Below are 19,176 nucleotides of genomic sequence, written 5' to 3'. Positions count from 1 at the left end.
CGTTCTTAAGTTTCAATACTAAAAGAGCTAACATGACCATCACGTTAAACAAAAAGAGCATTCGCACTCTCACAGGCGCCCTCACGGGTCACTTCACCTGCAACAAACATTTACATAAATTAGGCATAACTAACACCAGCACCTGCAGATTTTGCTGCGAAGATGAGGAGTCTATAGAACATCTCATCATCGAATGTCCGGGGTTGACGCATAGAAGGAAAAAGTTTTTAAACAAGTTCAAGCTTATAGATGAAGAACTACAATCACTCCCTCAGAAGGAGCTGGTACAATTCATAAGCATACTTAAAAGTCAATAGACAGCATAGGGTGCACAATTGATCAATATGGTCGCAGTGCCAAAGGCCCATACCTTAACCCTTGTCTATTTCTTAAACCAAATCTATGTCGCACCAAAAGCAGCGGAATTAGCTCTGGAATTAACTCCTCTTAATACTCGGACAAACATTTTCAGTGATAGTCAAGCGGCTATTAAGGGGTTAGTCAGAATTTTCAAAAAATTTGATTTTTTTTTGCATTTTCATTAAGTATAATATCTTAAAAGTATTGTGTGACAATTTGAAGTGAGTCTGACCGTCGAGTTACTCAACAATTAACGAAGGCCGCTCGGGCGCTACGGAGCGTTCGAGAGCAAGTAGCAAAACTTTGAATGCGTTTTTCTCAAAACTATGTTTTTGGAATTGGTAATAACTGTAACTTAAAAATCGCTTGGTAGATTTCAATAAAATGTATACTATTTCTGAAAAACATAAAGGACTCGTGCCTGGTCAAAGATTTTTTCTTTCAAAAATTTCGTTTTTTTTAACAATTGTCGATTATTTTCTCAAAAATCTGAAAAACATTTGCTGAGGCCGCAAAACTGTTAGTTTTGAAAACAAAAAAAACCTTCGATCAGGCTCAAGATTATCTATTATTAAAACTTATTTCTCTTCTCCAATTGATTTTAGATGAATCTCCAAGCACTTGTGATGATCACCGCAAGGGATTTCTGGAGAAATGGGCTCCACACAAACAGAGATAACTTTTACAATTATTAATTTTTATTTTTGAAATTTTGCTTAAGTCAAGTCGAAACATGATGTATTAATGCTATTTTTGTAAAATAAAGCAATTGACTAGCAAAAAATAATTGTTGAAAATCATCTTTTTTCGGCCCTATGACTACCCCTAACCCCTTAAAAAATGTGCGCTTAATATACGCAAAAGCTAGATGTAGTCATCCAACAGTAATAAATTTACTCAAAAAAAAGGAGCCACGATGATCGTTTGGAGCGTCAAAGTAAAACTGGTACTAGAAGAAAGACATCTCCCCGAACAGATGGTTTTAATCGTAGAATTTGCTTAAAGGACCGCTTCAAAAACCTCTTAAAAATTAGAAAAGGACTGGAGTAGCAACCCCGCAATAACCACATGTGTCTACACAAATTACACTTGCTCGGCGGAAATGAGCAAAAACGCACCCTAACTGTCGTATACAAATATAATGCCGATATTAAAATCGCACTTTAACTTTATTAATTAAATTAAATTATTAATTGAAAATATTAAATTAACGCCTTTGATGAAAATTATTTTTGAGATATTTATACAAAGTTTCGTAAATGCAAGTGAAGATGATATTTTTATAAAATATTTAGTGTTCGAAAGCAAATAACTGCTTTTATACGAAAATATACGAATACAAGAAAAAAAAATTAAATGCTCAAGTCCTTTTTTTATTAAAAAAAATATATATATATATTAACATAAACATCAACACAGTTAAGGCAAATGCTGCATCAAATATCGAACACACACACACGTGCGCAAGCAGATGCCATCCACTTCGAAATGAGGTCAAGACAAAATGAGGACAACACCAACAAACGCAAAACGAGGCCAACTCTGCAGCATTCATGTGAAAATAAAAATGTCTGCCTGCATACATATGTGAGTAACATGCACATGTGTGTGCAGGTAAAAGCCAAATGCAGCAATCAACAACTACACATACACATGCGTGCGAGTATACACACCCCATACGCTGTGACACTTGGCTTTGCGAGCCACACTGGTGCAGTTGTTACGCAGTTAACCGTAATTTATTGAGAAAGCGCACAAAATAAAAGTATATTTATAGGCTGATGGATTTGTATGGCGGTTTTTCCCCCTTAAACAACTACTTATTTTATTTTTAATTTAGGTATATATTAATAAATTTGAGTCACTTAAGGATGAAATATGTAAGTAAGAAAATATGTATGTATGTATGTGCAGATATACATTTCTTTGTTTACACTTACTACATGAAACAAAAAAAAAAACAAGCAAAAACCAAAAAAAAAAAAAACAAGCAAAAACAAAAATTAAAAACATTTTTGAATAAAAATTAAAAAAAAAATCTAAAAAAAATTTAAAAAAAAAGAAAAAAAAATTGTTTACGGGTCCTTTTCCTTTTGCCTTACAAATTTTATAAATTTTTTTTTTTATTTAAATTTGAATTTTTCATTGTAATTTAAATCATTCACGACAAGTGTGAGTTCACATTTCTCAACATTCGCGTGGAGTTATAAGTTAACCATGTTCATGTTGGCCAATGTGAATCACGCGGTGACGCCGTGTCTAAGAATATCGCCAGCAAAAACAAAAAATAAATAACCACATACATATGTCAGAAAAGCAAAATGAAAACAAACACAAAAACGAATTAAAACAAATAAAAACATGCGCAGTAAATGTATACACACATGCGCCATACACCTGCGTTCACTAGCAAAGCAACTTATTGCAAGGCTTGGACTATTAATTTTTTTTGATAATTTTTTTTATAATTTTGAATAACTTTTTTTAATAATTTCTTTTGCAATTTTTTTATATATATTTTTTTTTTTAATTTTTTATATATTTTTTTTTTTAATTTTTTATAATTTTTTTATATTTTTTTTATATATAATTTTTTTTTTTATTTTTTTTTATATATAATTTTTTAATATTTTTTTTTATAACTTTTTTTAAAACATTTAAAAAAAAAATTTTTTTTCATTTCTTATAAATTTTTTTAATATTTTTTTTTTAATTTTTATAAACCTGTTTTTATTTTTAATAATTTTTTTGTTTTGTTTTTTATAATTTTTGTTTTTTAATAAATTTTTTGTTTGATAATTTTTTTTTTATGTGTAAAATTTTTTTTTATACATTTTTTTTTGTTAGACCTTTTAATAATAATATTTAAATACAATTCATCAAATCTTCATTAAAACTTCAATTTTTCTAACCAGAATTTTTAGAAAGATTTTGAATATGCAGTTTTATAGCAGTTTAAGTATTTTGTACACGAGAGAAAGGGCAAGTTTCAAGCGGCTCAAAAATCGTGGTGATCTCTGAAAAAACACATAAATAAATAAAATTATCAAAAATCATCGCTAGTTTTCAGCCACTTTAAACCGTTACAATATTATCCCAAAATTTAATGGTTTACAAAACTGCATATTTTTCAAATTCAAAATTTTGAAATTTTATATAAGTATATACAGGGTAGCCAATATTCGACGGACCCATCTGGCAACTTTGTATCTTTTGACAGAGACAGATCGCTTAAAGACATACCGCGTTGGAAGCGTGAGTCCAAGCAGATTTTTACCATGGAACAGTACACGCCACGCGAGCGCTCCCAAATTGTTGAAATTGACATTCAACAAAAGAAGTCAATTGTGAAAACTCAACGTGCGTATAAAAAATTAAATAATTTGAAAAGTGCGCCTTCTAAGAACACCATTAAACGTTTTTACGAAAGGTTTTCCACTGGTGATGCTCTTTCTAATCTAAAGAGGCCAAATCAAAACCGACCAAGGCGATCGGCTGAGAATATTGCTCTTGTACGGGCCAGTGTTGAGACGTCGCCAAGGACATCCCAGAATCGCCGTTCTCAGCAGTAGGGCATTGCTCGAACCACTTTACAACGAATTATCCGCATTGATTTGCATTTATTCCCATATAAGAGTCAATTCACGCAAATATTGTTGCCTGCGGACAAGCCTCGTCGATTGGAATGGGCCCAAAAAACACATGGGTCCGTCGAATATGGGCAACCCTGTATGTATGTATTTATTATTAGAAGGCCATTACGCACTGCGACCAGAGTTGATCTATTGTGAAACTGGAAGTATATTAAAAAAAATTATCAACTAAAAACAAATAAATAAAATTAAAACTAAAATAAAACAAATAAAAGTTAAGAAACAAAAAATAATTAAATTATATAAAAAAATAAAATAAAATGATAATTAAAAACAAAAAATTATAAAAAACTAAAATTAATATTTAAATAGAAAATAAATGTTTAGGATTGAGAGAGGTTAGAAAGTCTCTCGGGGTTAGAGCTTCAGAGATTATTTACATTCGCAAAAGACGCAGGCTTATTACAAGAAGAATACTACAAGGAAACGTAAGGGTCAAGCTCCATCTGGTACCACTAAGGACCAATAGTTCTATTTGAGGACTTTCAGCCAGCCAAGTCAACCTAACCTCACCTTAGAATTAATAAAAAATAAATAAATAAAAACTAATAATAAAATAAGAATTAAAAAAAAAATTTTAAAATAGTCACAACCTTGCTATTGCATAATATGTCGAACTGCTATTAATGTTAACACAGGTGTACGTACATACAAATAAAACACATACCAAAAAGAAAATATTTAAATGAGGGACAAACTATTCCTAGCTGATTAAAAAAATCGGACAAATAAATAAAACAAAAGTATAAAAAAATTTAAAAATTATATAAAAGAAATAAAAATAAAAAAATATAAGAAAAAATTTATAAAAAAAAGAAATATAAAAAAAACGAAATTTAAAAAAAAAGAAAAAAATATATAAAAAAAAAGAAACAAAATTTTATAAAAAAAAGAAAGTAATAATAAAAGAAAATTGAATTTTTGAAGCATTTACATTCAATTTGAAAAACAGTTCTTAAAATCGAGTTTCCCGAACACATACAAACAAAATATTTAAATGAGGGACAAACTTTTCTAGCTGATTAAAAAAATCAGTGTAAATAAATAAAACAAAACTGTAAAAAAATATAAAAATTATATAAAAATATAAAAAAAAACCTCAAAAAAATATAAGATAACAAATTTATAAAAGGAAAAAAATGCATATAAAAAAAAATACAAAAAAAAAGAACAAAATTATAAAAAAGAAGTGAATTTTTGAAGCAGTCACATCCAATTCGAAAAAACATTTCATAAAATCGACTTGCTCGAGCTTTGCAACTTTGACGTTAACGGCCTTAATTACGAAGGGCTTTTAGCAAACTAATTCCAAAATTTATTTTAGTTAGTTCAAAAAGTTCACTAATTTACTTCAAATATCATCTATAAATTATTTACATATAAAATGTCTGCGTTCAGAGACATAAATCAGATCAAATTCAGTGCACAATTTTTATGTAGAACATTTTAACCCCAAGCTTCTACTAGCATGGGTATTTTGGCTTGTTTGCTAAATAAATTTCAGCGAAGATCGTAAAAAACCAGTTAGAGAGTTAAAGTATTCGGCAAACATTGTATTAACGCGCACGAACATAAACCCCTACAGATGAAAGAAAGAAGTCGCTCACACTACTCACTTGAGTCAGTGACAAGCTGCTTGTTTCAGTAATCAGTCCATTTATATTTTGAAACAAACAGAAATTACACGGCACAAGGTCGAGAGCTGATTTTCATAACGTTACATTGCTGCAACCAGACTACCATTTTCATACTTTATTAAGCATTTTTAGTCTTAGTTATCTACTCTCGGAGTTTTAGTTCTCTCTTTCTGACATTTTTCTAGCCTTTTTCGCAACTTACGTGATTTATTTTATTCTGAGTAATAAAAAAACAAGTACGAGTATTTGCTTTGTGTTGCTTAGCTAATTCTATGCAGGCACACTCATATAAATATGGTGCACAATTAATCATCTAGTTTAGAATTGGAATAATTTTTTTACTAAAAAAAGAACAAAAACCATTTGGGGTGATGGAAATCTTTGACCTTTACGCGCTTTGTTTATAAACGGCAGCTGTCTAGTTCTCAAGTGTCAAATATGATTGGCGTACGACGGCATTTACAAAAATTATAAATCTTCCGATAGGATGATTAATTTTGCGCCACATTGCATAAATACATACATACATCTTTTGTATGTAATATATATGTATGCATTATGAATAGTTCTGCTTGCTTTCAGTGTCTATACGTTTAACCGCATTCTAACTCACTTTACATATATACATGCATATGTATGTATGTATGGATGTGCGAGCACAGTGTAAAACTGCTTTAAGTAGCTAATACTGATTTACCATTATTTTGTTTTATTAATTACAATAATTTGCCCACATACATATGCATGGGCATAAATAACAAGTAATATCAGCCGACAATTATGTGAAATGTGATTCATTGACAGCGGCAGCGACAGCAACACGAGTTTACAAGCCCAATCACTCTTTCGGTGGTGTTAGTTGGCTAATCCTTTTAACAGCGTATTTTCCTATGAAAACAAAGAAGTGATAATGACTTGCAACTAATTTCTTTGTTTGCTGTGTTAAACGCATATGTACATAGAGGGGCTTTCAAGTTCGAGTTTCTACTACTGCTGTTTTTTGCTTAGTATAGGGTTTTCCAAACAGAGGTGTTGTGTTATTTTGATATTCAAAGAAAAATGCTAGTTTTTAATATTATTATAAATGATCGGATGTTTATTTCATTACAAAGAGGAAGGTATGCCGTTAATAGTGGAAAATAATATCAGGCAAATGACCACCATGGTGCGGAAACTTTTCCCGTAAAAGATCAATGGTGCCTCGAAACCACGTAGCACCGTCTTGTTGAAAATAAACGTTGCTCAGATCAATCCCATCCAATTCCGGCCATAAAAAATTGTTAATCATCTCTCGATCGCACAATCCATTTACCAATAACACAAACATTTCTGGGGAACATTTTATGCTGTTACAACAACAACAATAATAATAGAACAGCAACAACAATAAAAAATAACAACAACAACAATAAAAATACCAACAACAATCAAAAAAAAGAAACAATAAAAATACCAACAACATCCGAAATAATTCACAATCTTTCAAAATTTCACAATTTATTTTCACAGCTCCAAAACTTTCTAGTTTAGTGGATTTAATTGATTTTTATATGGTTTTAAATTGTTTTAGTACATTTTTAATTTAATTTTGGTAGATTTTAATTTACATTTCTACATCAACTGTTCCAAAACTCAATTTTTTTTGCTTAATTCTGAAGTAAAGGGTTTTCCAATAACAGGTGCTATTTTGAATAGGATTGCGCTATCTAGAGATGATTAACGGTTTTTTATGGCCGGAATTGGACGGTACTGATCTGGACAACGTTTATTTTCAACAAGACGGCGCTACCTGCCACACAAGCAACGAAACCATTGATCTTTTACGGGAAAAGTTTCCAGACCGCGTTGGTTATCTCTCGAAGAGGTGATCATAATTGGCCACCAAGATCTTGTGATTTAGCACCTTGGAACTTTTTTCTTTGGAGCCACGTGAAAGAGAAGGTCTACGCCAACAGACCAGGGTCGATTGAAGACCTTAAAGATGGAATTCGTGAGGCTATCGAGGACATAGGGCAGCCACTTTGCAATTCGGTTATGAGAAATTTCATGAAAAGGATATTGTCCTGTAAGCGTGGTCGTGGTGGTTATTTGTCTGATGTTATTTTCCACTATTAACGGCATACTTTCCTCTTTACAATGAAATAAACATCCGATCATTTATATTAAAAAATAGCATTTTTCTTTGAATATCAAAACAACACTTCTTATTGGAAAACCCTACATTTCCTTAGAGATCTTTAAAATAAGTTTTGCTCCTTTGTTGTTTTTCTCGAAACGGAATTTTCCACAACAGTGACCCTGATAACTCAGACATGTGGGGTGAAGCCCACCATCAAGGAGTGTTAAATTTGATATGAGCTAATGAATAATAAATAAATAAAAAATAGTAATAATCTGCACTATCTACTTTCGTAAAGTGAAGTAAAGTAAGTAAAGTACAATACTTTTACTGTAGCCTTTAAAAAAGGTTGTATCCAACAGCAAATTTCGGAAACTCTCCGAATGTACCCATTATATGGTAATCAATTAAAAGTTAGGCCTCCTGCATATTTATTGGCTAATCATAGTAGCTTTTTCGAGTAAATGCTTGTATGTGTTCATCTTCGAAGTCAGCAAATTGAGAGCCGAAGATGTTGGATAAAATTAGATTAGATAAGATTTGAAAGCAGTTTTTCATTGGTACAGAAGAACTTTCCGAAAATTACTCGAAAGTTTAGTTGAAAGCTGATGTAATGCGAGTGACGGTATATATATAACTTATTGGATAACATTAAACAAAAAAAAACAAAAAAAAAAACAAAAAAAACACAAAAAAGAACACCTTATGAATGAACCAATTTTCTTAGTAAAATATGTCCACCTTATTGACTCCTATTCTGTCGCCTATTGCAGGCAGTTTATGTTGCAGGGGTTCACGCATCATTTGACGAAATAGCAGTAGAGCTGACCCTAGAGATGCTGCAAGATGGAATGTGCATCATCTGTGACTCTTCTGAATGAAAATTCTGATTTGTCGATTTTACTTGCTCCGTCATAAACCTTTGAAGGCTGACAAGGGTGTTTATGCGAAACTGCGTGTAGTTTTCGTAACTTAGTTTTTCCACATCTGACAAAAGACTCAACAGAAACATCCGCCGACCATCATCCAGCGCTCTCCCGTTTTCTCTCGATTTAACTAACTGCACTAAAGTTTCTTTGGTAATATCTCCATCTTCCGTAGCGCCTCTCTTTCTTTTTTTCACCTTCTGTGCTTCGCCAACCGAATCATGCGAATTTTCTTCAGTGTGTACGGCCACTTCTACATCTTCTCGTAAATGATCCCCGTCGTCTAGTTTTATATTACCGCCATTCGCTGCTGAACCTGAACGTTTTACTGGTTTTATATATTCCCTTACGAATTGCAAACGATCATGCAAATAATATTTCTTTTTTGCCTTCGATGATTTTAAACTCCGCACAAAATTATTTCGAATATTTCTCCACTTTTCTTTGCATTCAGAAACTGTAAAATAATGAGGTAAAAATAGAAAATCAGTTTATTTACGAGTGCACAATCGGTGTCCTAATTGTTGAAGAAACGGCGGTGGCAATTTGGGCTGCAAGAATCTACATACACCTGAGTTCACAGAAATAGCAGCGCGACTTATTACAAAGCTTTGACCGTTTCCACGAAAGTTGGTTCTAAGGTGTCGGAACGATCCCGATTTATGTATAACCGGCCAAGTCCAGCAGCATTACCCAAATATTTATGGGGAATGTGCATGCTGCTACAACAACATCATCAACATTTTGTTTTATAAAAATATAGTTCGTTCTACAACAAAAACTTAATTCAGAGTTCCAAACGTGTACAAAATTAAAAAAAATTTGAAAACTTTTCATTAAAATTTCAAACCTTTTCCTGAAATTTTTTAAAAAAATTATTTTAGAAATGTAGTTTTGTAACCCATTCAATACAATACAGTGCTAGTTTAAAGTGGCTTAAAATGCGCGTTGATTTTGATAATTTTTTTCATTGCCGAGATTATGCACATTACGAGTTTTAGAAATTTTGTTAAAAATAATCAAGAGCTTTGAAATTTTTATAGACATTTTTTGAGTCTTTTTTTAATGTTGTAGAACATTTGAAGCTTTAAGTGTAGTATAAACAATATTTTAATATTTTAAAAAAATTAAAAATTAAAATTTATAAACAAATAAACATTAAAAAAATAAAATCTAAAAATTATTGGGAGGTTGAATTAGTTTTAAAGGTTTTTTTTCGAAGATTTGGGGCTTTATTGTGAAAAAACGGTACAAAATATTGTATTCGAAGTATTGGCCATCGCTAGCTACAACTTTCGCCCATCTTTCGGGCAATTTCCGGATGCCGTTTCTCCAAAATTCTGGCCGCTGCTTGGCTATCCATGACTCAACCCATATTTTGGTAGCCTCGTACGAGGAGAACCGCTGGTCCGCCAAATCGAGACTCATATGCCGGAACAAATGATAATCGGAGGGAGCTATGTCTGGACTATACGGCGGGTGGGGTAACACTTCCCAGCCAAGCGTTCCAAGGTATTTTTTGACAGGTTGAGCAACATGCGGCCGAGCGTTGTCATGTTGCAAAATAACCTTGTCGTGCCTTTTTCCGGCCGTTTTTCTTTCAATGCCCGGCTTAAACGCATCAATTGCAGTCGGTAACGATCCCCCGACGCCGACCTGATCCCACCAAATGCAGAGCATGATTTTCTTGCCGTGAATATTCTGCTTGGTCGTCGACGTTGATGCGTGGTCGGGCAAACCCCATGATTTTTTGCGTTTTGGGTTATCGTAGTGGATCCATTTTTCGTCGCCAGTCACCACCCGATGCAAAAAACCCTTCCGATTTTGTCGCTCGATCAGCAATTCGCACGTAAAAAATCGCCGTTCGACGTCGCGCAGCTTCAACTCGTACGGGACCCAATGTCCTTGCTTTTGGATCATTCCCATCGCTTTTAGACGCTTGCAAACGGTTGATTTATCAACGCCCAATGATTCAGCAAGCTCTTCTTGGGTTTGGCACGAGTCCTCGTTTACCAATTGGCCCAAATCCGCGTCCTCGAACTTTTTGGGCTGGCCAAGACGCTCCTTGTCTTCGGTGTGAAAATCACCACTTTTGAATCGACGAATCCAGTACTCACATGTTGAAATCGACGGAGTATGGTCTGGGTAGGCCTCCTGCAGCAATTCACGGGCTTGGGCTGTATTTTTTTTTCAAATTGAAGCAGAAAAGCAAAGCTTCCCGCAAATTGCGTTTCGACGGCACGAAAGTTGACATACTCGGAGCACGAAAACACTGCGTTGTTTATACTTCAGCGAAATGACAGATACTGATAAACAAAGCCTAGGGATGAGGCTTTGTCATGAATATATATTCAGTATTGCCAACGCGATAAAGTGATAAATAGCGCCATCTGTGTGTCACCTTTAAAACTAATTCAACCTCCTAATATAAAAACAAACAAATAAAAAATTAAAATTTTTAAAAAAGTAAAAAAAATATAAAATAAAAAAATGTATTAAAGAATAAAAAAATATAAAAAAATTAAAGAGAAATAAAAAAGTATAAAAAGATAAAAAAAAATGTATTAAAGAATAAAAAATATAAAAAAATTAAAAAGAAATAAAAAACAAAAACTATAAAAAAATAAAAATAAAAAAATTATAAAAAAATAAAATAAAAAATTATAATAATATGATAAAATGATGAGTAAAAACAGAAATTATTATGATAAAATGAAAAGTCGCGACAGACGGAAGATCAGTTAACCGAAAATTCCTAAATTTTGGATCGGTGAATTATAATTAAAAAATTATCACTCGGTAATATTTTCAAAATTAAAATTTATAAAAAAATAATAAAATAAAAATAAAAAAAAATAATCTAAAACTTATAAAAACAAACAGATAAAAAATTCAATTTTATAAAAAAATAAAAAAAAATTATAAAAAATTAAATAAATGCATTAAAAAGATATAAAAAACAAAATGTATAAAAAATAAAAAAAAAGTTCATGAAATAATTAAAAAAAAACATAAAAAATAATAAATAATATAAAAAAATATAGAAACAAAATAATAAAAATTATAAAAAAATATAATAAAAATTATAAAAAAAATAATAAAAATTATATAAAAATAGGAACAAACATTTATAAATAAATTTATTTATAAAAAAATATAAAAAAAATGTATTTAAAAAAAATGTATAAAATAAGAAAAACATGTATGGTGTAGGTGCAGGTGAAATGAAAATGACAAGCCGCGAAAGACGGAAGATCAACGACTTGTAGGCAGTTAACCAAAAATTCTTAAATTTTGGATCGGTGAATTATAATTAAAAAAATTATCATTCGGCAATATTGTCGGGCTACTGTGATGCGGTTGGATAGAGAGTAGGCTCGCAGGGCGAAACGGCGATAGAGGAATTTTTCGGATTTCTGAACTCCAACTTGGGTTGGAAAGAAGCACTGAAATACAGTCGCCCAAATTTAAACACTACTTCGTAGCAAACGCAGGGTTTCCGATTTGAAGAAAAATATGTATTATGCGACCGTATGCGGAACGAAATTTGGGCGCATATTCAATTATAGATTGAGTAGAGCTCACTACAATAACGAGTGCATATTTGGCATAAACATTAAAAATTACAAATTTTTTTGACACGAATTCGCTTTCGGGTTTGAACACTTTTATGCGCCAGAGGGATGATGTATTATACCAGCATCCGAAAAAAGCACTAATACGCAATCTTCGAATCTTTGAGAAATTATTTGGCATTTTATTTCTAATCACCAAATGTTCAAATGTGCCTTCGCCACTGTTCGCATTACCACTCGTTTGGTTTATTCAACAATTTAATTGACATACATACCTGGCAATTGCATTTGTTGAGATATTTTTGACCATGTTTTCTCGGCAATATCCTTTCGAGAATATTCCTGCAGGGTATTATTATACAAGCATGGGTATGATTCTATCATTTCAACAAATTTCACTGTTGAATCGCACATTTTTAAATTTTTCTTCTTCTTTCACGGAAGTATTTAAATAAAAAACGCGTGCACAACGTTTAGTGGTCGGCAATGTTGTGTTCATCCGTTTTTGAATATTCTATGAATAGCCAATGACGAGCCGATTTGCTCGGCACAGAATTTAAGGGCGAAACGATCAGGCAACAATGATTAGCCGACAAATAACACAGTGTACAGTGCGGATGGCCTTAATAATGGCGAAAAATCGAACTGAAATTGTGAGAAAATAATGTTTTAAAGTTTTTCAAAAGCAATCTCAGTAACCTTTAAGAAAAACTATCAAAGAGGTTGAGGATAGACCGAAAATATATCTGGTCTTATTGAGCAAAGAAGTGCCTGGTTTTTAATCGAAAGGAAGTGAAGGCTAAGGCCAAGATAAGTGGCTACATGAACAGGAAAATACGAAGAAAATTGTGAATTTTAAACAGATATTTATATAGATTATTAATAGATTTAAGCTCCTGCCATGAAAAAGCTCTTCATAAAAAATATTTGCCGTTTGGAGTCGGCTTAAAGCTGTAGGTTCTTCCACTTGTGGAACAACGTCAAGAATGCTACGTGGGCAAATCGATATTTTGGAAGCTGCTATGACGAGTGAAGAACTGTTATATGGCCCAGGAAAAGATGACACAGTGACCAAATTGGGAAAAGGCTCGAAGAGGCAAACTGTGTTTAGCCCAGTAAAGGCCGGGCCAGGTACTAAAAATGTAAAATTTAAAAATACCAAGTATACTTATGTGCTTTAGCGGACTTCTTGCAGCTTCTTGGATAATAATTTTATACAACCAATTCTACAAAAAAAGTCGCAAAAAACTCGAAGTTAAAAAGATAAAAAAATCAAATCCCCATGGGAAATTAAACGATTGAGTAGCACTCTGGAATGTTACAAATTTATTACGAATATGTTGTTGTTTTAACAGCATAAAACCTTCCCCATTCATTTTTGAGAAATGTGGCTGAAGTGACAGTCCTTGGCCGGATATAAATCCGGGTCGTTTCGGTAACGTAGAACCGACTGTCATGGGAACGATAACACAAAAGTCGTTGGGAGTGCCGTAAATTGGAATTAAAAATTAAAAATTAAAAAAAAATATAAATAATTTTAATTTTATTGTTTACTCTTTTATCTAGGGCATAATTATGTAAACTATTCTTAAGATCAATAATTGTACATAAATAAATAAATAAAAAAAATATATATATATAAATAAATAAATAAATAAAAGACTGAGCTTCGTTAATACACGCACCCTACACACACAGGCCTGATTTTATTCCATTTCAAACCGCCCTTGGGGAAAACCCAAATATATATGTAGTATGCAAAGACGTTCACTGGAAGGATGTTTTTAAAAATGGAGTATGTGTTGCTTAAGTTTAGAATAAGAAACATTTTTGAAAATATAAACTCTGTGTTTTATGGAAAAAAGCGTCGTAGAAAAAATTATGCTATACACGTACCATAACTCATCGAAACTTGAAAAGAATGATATAAAAGGTATCACAAAAAATAATAAAGTTATTAAGAGCCAAACCGGTCTCGGTTTATAAGTGTATTGTAGGGCTTCGATAATCTTTACAAAGGGGTCCTTGTTGTTGTTGTTGTAGCAACATAAACATTCCCCATACTTACATACGGGGAATGCTGCTGGAGTGACAGTCCTTGGCCGGATATAAATCCGGGTCGTTTCGGTAACGTAGAACCGACTGTCGTGGAAACGTAGGAGTCCTTGTGGGTTTTTTGCATAGAACTACTATCAGCAAAATAAAAAATAATAATCCTCATCAGTCTAACTCCGGCTACGCTAATTCTAGTATTTTTGAGTAGAACTCCTTTCCACGTTAAAACCATTGAACCAAAAATTAGAATTTCATATGCATGTTTACTACACACAAGCGCAATAACCTCCATCGCCATCATTAACATTGAACTGAAATACTTCATTTTTATTCATATTTTTACTTTAATTATACTAAAGCCAACTCAAAAATTTTCATTAATACAAGGTGGCGCACAATTAATCACTCTTTATCGGAACATTTATAACTTTTGCAAATGACGTCGTACGTCAATCTTATTTGACACTTGTGAACTAGACAACTACAGCATACAAAGAGATGAACAATGGAGCGTGTAGAGGTCAAAATAAAGATTTCCATCATTTCAAATCATTTTTTCAAAAACAAAATTGGATGATTAATTTTGCGGCATTGCATATAATTGCTTTCAAAAAAAAAAAAAAAACCTTTCGTCACCGAGCTCTCGAACTCTCATCTCTGAGAATTTGATTATTCATTTTTTAGCTGTAGGATGCGTCGCAGACTCACCTGATACGAATTTTTGAGAATTTTTTTTTAATGTTTGCCAAAATATATGGCAACTACACAGCACATGGTTTGCAGGAGAATAATTATGCCATATAAGAATGATTGTAAAGGGTATTTCAAAAGTAATGGTTAGATGGCAGTAGTGAAAAATTCTTAGGCGGTACCTTTTCTTATGCCATCTTTGACATTTGTCATCTGGCTAAACAATTTTTTACGATGGAACAACACGTTTACATTAAAGAAAACTTATTATAAAAATGGTCGAACTTTTAGAACAACATACATTGTCGTGTAAGACAATTAGGTGAAAGCAATATTTTAAAATTTTTTTTAGAGTTTACTTAACAATTTATTTCGTGCTTACACACATTTTAATTCATTAAATCTATACTATAAAGGTGAATGTCTGTGCGTTGTCCGCGCATCACTACGAAACGACAACACCAAATGACGTAAACATTTTTATACATTCATATTTTCACCCAATGAAGGTTATAGGCATGTTTTTAAGATGGAATTCCCTTCCCACAGCCCCCAGGCCGCGCCACCACTCTCTTTCGTCACTAATAATCGAATATTTGCTTAAATTTAATCTAAAAAATCTTAGTTTTTCCTATTTCCCACTATTTATATCACACTCTAGACTTCATAATCCGCATAAGCTGCTCAACTATGACCCAAATGCAAAGTTCAAAAACGGTTTGAGATAGAAAATTAATAAAAATAATTTTGCTTGATATTTTTCTGATTCGTTGTTTTGATTTTATTCAACGAGGCATAGCAACGGATGCCGGGTATTGTAATATTATGGTTATTAATAAAAAATTATTTTCTATGAAATTATTGTTTGTAATTCTTTTATATACATATGTACATATCCTAAATCTCTCAAAACTACTACTACGCGAGCTGGGCCGCGGGTTAAAGCTAGTATATTATAAGAAATAAATTATTAAACGGGGAGAGCAAAATCAACCGAGTCTCAGAGACTTTTCCTAGCCTAATTTAAATGCTTTGTACATGCGTCGAAAAATCTCACTCCATTTGCTCTATTAGATTCAAGAAAAAATCATAAAATATTAAAAACCGTGTTGAAACAAAACCATTCGTATAAATAAATAATTTTTTTTTCTTTTTAAATCATTTTAAATTGAACTCGTGTAAAAAGAGAATTAGGTGCATTCCAAAACTCGTGATTTTTTTTGTGGAAATACTCGTGCGAATGAGTCGACAATTCAAAGGATGGAAAGAAGAATATTCTACAAATATGAATTAGTGGTTGAGACTTCTGTTTAATTTAATTAGTCTCAAGTTATTGAATTCAATAAAGTCGATTAAAGAAAACACACATTCAAATTTGACGAGTGCAGATTTTGGTCAAAAATGAAATACATACGTCTGTAGTAAAAAAATTTCAGTGTGGCACGCTAACTTAGTCTCAATAGCGACAGTTTATGATTTGAGAAACATTTTACAATTTTAATTTTTTTTTTTTTTGGTGGAACCAAATTGTGCGAAAATCTACGAGTACACCAATTTTCACGGCGTTCTCAAAGTGCAACGCCACTGGGCATTCAACTTGATTATCCACACACGCACACACACACACTTTTACCAACAGCACGCCTCTGTCTCTATAAGCGAATAGCACTGTATGTATGAATGTGTGTATGCGTGCATGCATGTGCTTGCTTGTTCAGGCACTGCTCCGACAGTGGAGTGGGCCAAAGTGATTGAACTCACCCATTTTTATATGCTCCATCGCACACCGCTGCCAAGGCGCAGATAAACAAAAACAACAATACAGACAAAAAGAACAAAAATAATAAAACTGAAGAAAAACAAAAAAAAAAACAACACAAAAAACAATACAAACATATGCGCAACAAACAGCAGTTGGAGTTTGTTGTTGCAAGCGGAGAGTGGAGCATTGGAGTGGAGTAGTGAACAAAGAACCAAATTGACCAAGATAAAGGAAGAAGAGTTGTCAGACAGCTACATGCATATGGTATATAGTAGATTGGTGTGTGTGTGTGTGTGTGTGTGTGTGTGTGTGTGTGTGTGTGTGTGTGTGTGTGTGTGTGTGTGTATACATATAAAAAAAAATACATTTTCACATCTATATAAATGCAGATACAAATGCACATCTAATAATTATAAATTTGTGCGACTATCTGAAAACTTGTACAAAACTTAAACAATTTCCGTAAACAGTAACCATCATTCATCTTGTTTTTTTATTTGTCACCTTCTCATCTGTGTGTATTCTTGCTCATGCTGAGTGAGAAGTTCATGTTCATCATAAAAGTAATTTAATAATTTAATTGCAAAATTAAATAACGCATGATTTATATGGCTGAAAAGACAGATCCACCATCCCACGCGCCCATACAGATTCGTAGCGAGCAAATCGAGCGGTCGCAGTTCAAGATGGAGAGGCTGGATGATGTGGGTTCCTATGGCTATATATGTATGTGTGCATTTAGGTACACTTCGAGTATATGACAGAGGAGAAATACACACTTTTGCCATTACATTGCATTGTTTTTGCGTTCCACCAAATATTTCTATTTTATATCGCAATTCTATTTTTATTGTTATTTTAATTTCATTAATCCTCCGCTCAGCTGTTCAATCAAGTATTTCACTTTCTCAACGCGTGCTCTCTTTCTAGTTCTTCTATTTCTGCCTCGCACCTATTTTCGGCGACAGCGAGTATGAGCGCATTTTGTTTGTTGCATTTTCAGTACATTGCTTTCCTATTTTTAAAAGTTTTGGAAATTGAGTTTTGTCTTTTTCTATATTTTATTATTTTATTTTAATTGCCTTCTATCTTCGATTTTATTCCCCGAATACCCCTCACTGGAATATCAAGATGAAAACACGAATAACAAGCATCTGTATGTGTATGCACAAGTGTATTATAACACTAAACCCAGCAGGAAAAACTTCAACTAATGAAGCCATTTTCTGTTTTGAACAAATAACATTTTGCCAATTGCATTTTGCCAAATATGCTCCACGAACGTGGTGTCGTGCGATGAATACGGCTGCTAATGCAGTAACTGACTGAATCGCATGAGACTGAAAGTTGGTGTTTTTTTTTTCGAGTTTAATAATTTATGAGGATGGATTGCTGATAATTGGATAATTGATAAGGATTTGGCTGCTCGATCGGCGTTCTCATTTCCATGTATAGTTTCGTGTTCAAGAGTACACATAAGATTGATTTTAGAATTTTTCGCATTAAGTTTATCTTTTATGGACATTAATTTGATTTTGCCTCGGGTTATGGCATTGATTTAATGCACAGAGCATAGCCTTTGCGTTTGCATTGAAATCGTGTTGCAATTTTCATCTACAATCGCGGAAGTGACATTATCTTTGGATTTGGATGCGGGTATATACATACAACTCCAACTTTTATTTTTAAAAGGTTGTGTTGCTTCCAAAAAGTGTTGGGTGTGGGACGATGCAGTAGTTTCTTGTTTTTTTAGTTTAGTCAAAGCGTTAATGAATAAGATATCAGTTAGTTTCCAGGGTAGGTGAATTTGTCTTTTTAACTGATTTTTAATAAGATGAATTTCGAACATTCTAGCAGTAGATAGAGAATGGAATTTGCTGAAAGTTTTTTCATGCGGCTCACTTTTTAGCAGTGGCGAGCGAGTTATATAGAATATTTGTGGAGGGGTATGTCAGCTTGTCTATAAAACGACAGGAATATTCCGTATTCTGTTCAGAAGTGGTTTAAGACCACTTTCCGGTTGAAGATGCTTAGCTCAGTGACGAAAGCTCTAAATTTTCCGTAAATTTTCGCTAATATGGTTAGTTTCGTTTGCAAATAAGAGCTTTTTGATTTTGTGAAGAAGATTTTTAAGAGCTATAGGAAAGTTTTTCAAAAAAAACTCACGTAAAATTCACAAAAATGCATCAAATTTTTATTTAAATCGATAGTACAGTCTATATAATTTAATGTTTGAAGATTATTTCATGCAAATGTTGTACGCGTATAAAAGTTTACCCACACGCCAACTCACTCGTTTAAAAACTTCAGAGGTTACGTTCCGGTTACGTAAAACTGACTGTCGTAGGAACGATATTATTTTCAGTTTTCGACTTTGGTTCTCTCATACTTACGAATGA

At 32.7% G+C, this 19,176-nt stretch overlaps 1 protein-coding gene across 4 annotated transcripts in view; it reads right to left on the bottom strand.

Annotated features, from left to right (window-relative positions):
* Window positions 1-19,176, bottom strand: part of LOC129237684 (ubiquitin-conjugating enzyme E2 H) — a 32,830-nt gene that overhangs the window by 2,005 nt on the left and 11,649 nt on the right. The window lies entirely within an intron of this gene.

The sequence above is a fragment of the Anastrepha obliqua genome, chromosome 2, assembly GCF_027943255.1.
Source record: "Anastrepha obliqua isolate idAnaObli1 chromosome 2, idAnaObli1_1.0, whole genome shotgun sequence".
Taxonomy (NCBI): domain Eukaryota; kingdom Metazoa; phylum Arthropoda; class Insecta; order Diptera; family Tephritidae; genus Anastrepha; species Anastrepha obliqua.
This window is presented reverse-complemented; position numbering and strand designations above follow the sequence as displayed.